This window comes from Peromyscus eremicus, chromosome 7, assembly GCF_949786415.1.
Source record: "Peromyscus eremicus chromosome 7, PerEre_H2_v1, whole genome shotgun sequence".
NCBI classification, from domain to species: Eukaryota; Metazoa; Chordata; class Mammalia; order Rodentia; family Cricetidae; genus Peromyscus; species Peromyscus eremicus.
The window spans coordinates 31,347,613-31,350,183 of NC_081422.1; positions in this window are offsets into that span (position 1 = coordinate 31,347,613).

Here is a 2,571-nt window from a genome sequence, read left to right on the forward strand (position 1 = left end):
CAAGACTACTTCCTACTTTCTCTTCTAGCAGGTTCAGAGTAGCTGGATTTATGTTGAGGTCCTTGATCCACTTGGACTTAAGTTTTGTGCATGGTGATAGATATGGATCTATTTGCAGCCTTCTACATGTTGATATCCAGTTTTGCCAGCACCATTTGTTGAAGATGCTTTCTTTTTTCCATTGTGCACTTTTGGCTTCTTTGTCAAAAATTATATGTTCATAGGTGTGCGGATTAATGTCAGGGTCTTCAATTCAATTCCATTGGTCCACATGTCGGTTTTTATGCCAGTACCAAGCTGTTTTTATTACTGTAGCTCTATAGTAGAGCTTGAAGTCAGGGATCGTGATGCCTCTAGAGGTTGTGTTATTGTACAGGATTCTTTTGGCTATCCTGGGTTTTTTGTTTTTCCATATGAAGTTGAGTATTATTCTTTCCAGGTCTGTGAAGAATTGTGTTGGTATTTTGATGGGGATTGCATTGAATCTGTAGATTGCTTTTGGTAAGATTGTCATTTTTACAATGTTAATCCTGCCTATCCATGAGCATGGGAGATCTTTCCATTTTCTGAGATCTTCTTCAATTTCTTTTTTCAGGGACTTAAAGTTCTGGTCATATAGGTCCTTCACTTGTTTGGTTAGTGTTACCCCAAGGTATTTTATGTCATTTGTGGCTATAGTAAAGGGTGATGTAGCTCTGATTTCCTTCTCCGCTTCTTTGTCCATTGTATATAGGAGGGCTACTGATTTATTTGAGTTGATCTTGTATCCTGCTATGTTGCTGAAGGTGTTTATAAGCTTTATCAGTTCCTTGGTGGAATCTTTGGGGTTGCTCAAGTATACTATCATGTCATCTGCAAATAGGGAAAGCTTGACTTCTTCCTTTCCAATTTGTATCTCCTTAAGCTCCTTATGTTGTCTTATTGCTCTGGCTAGAACTTCAAGTACTATATTGAATAAGTATGGAGAGAGCGGACAGCTTTGCCCTCGTTCCTGATTTTAGTGGAATTGCTTTGAGTTTCTCTCCATTTAATTTGATGTTGTCTGTTGACTTGCTGTAAATTGCCTTTATTATGTTTAGGTATGTTCCCTGTATTCCTGATCGCTCCAAGACCTTTATCATGAAGGGGTGTTGGATTTTGTCAAATGCCTTTTCAGCATCTAGTGAGATGATCATGTGGTTTTTTTCTTTGAGTTTGTTTATATGGTGTATTACATTGACAGACTTTCATATGTTGAACCTTCCTTGCATCCCTGGAATGAATCCTACTTGATCATGGTGGATAATTGTTTTGATGTGTTCTTGGAGTCTGTTTGCCAGTATTTTATTGAGTATTTTTGCATCAATGTTCATGAGGGAGATAGGTCTGTAGTTCTCTTTCTTTGTTGTATCCTTGTTTGGTTTAGGAATCAGGGTAATTGTAGCCTCATAGAAGGAGTTTGATAATGTTCCTTCTGTTTCTATTGTGTGGAACAATTTAGAGAGTATTGGTATTAAGTCTTCTTTGAAGATCTGGTAGAATTCTGCACTGAAACCATCTGGTCCTGGGCTTTCTTTGGTTGGGAGACTTTTAATGACTGTTTCTATTTCGTTAGGGGTTATTGGACTATTTAAATAGTTTATCTGGTCTTGATTTAATTTAGATATGTGGTAACTATCCAGAAAATTATCCATTTCTTTTAGGTTTTCCAGTTTTGTGGAATAGAGGTTTTTGAAGTATGACCTGATGATTCTCTGGATTTCCTCAATGTCTGTTGTTATGTCCCCCTTTTCATTTCTGATTTTGTTGATTTGGATGCTCTCTCTCTGTCTTTTGGTTAGTTTGGATAAGGGCTTGTCTATCGTGTTGATTTTCTCAAAGAACCAACTCTTTGTTTCATTAATTTTTTGTATTGTTCTCTTTGTTTCTATTTTATTGATTTCAGCTCTCACTTTGATAATTTCCTGGCATCTATTTTTCCTGGGAGACTTTGCTTCTTCTTGTTCTAGAACTTTCAGGTGTGCTGTTAAGTCACTAGTGTGAGATTTCTCCAGCTTATTTATGTGGGCGTTTAGTGCTATGAATTTCCCTCTTAGTACTGCTTTCATAGTGTCCCATAGGTTTGGATATGTGGTGTCTTCATTTTCGTTGATCTCTAGGAAGTCTTTAATTTCTTTCTTTATTTCTTCCTTAACCCATTGGTGATTCAGTTGGGTATTATTCAGTTTCCATGAGATTGTAGGTTTTCTGTAGTTTTTGTTGTTGTTGAAATCCAACTTTAGACCATGGTGGTCTGATAGAACACAGGAGGTTATTCCAATTGTTTTGTATCTGTTTAGATTTGTTTTGTGGCCAAGTATGTGGTCGATTTTAGAGAAGGATCCATGGGGTGCTGAGAAGAAGGTATATTCTTTTTTGTTAGGATGGAATGTTCTGTAGATATCGATTAAGTCCATTTGAGTCATAACATCAGTTAAGTCCTGTATTTCTCTGTTAAGTTTCGATTTGGGAGATCCGTCCAGTGGTGAGAGTGGGGTGTTGAAGTCTCCCACTATTAATGTGTGGGGTTTTATATGTGATTTAAGCTTTAGT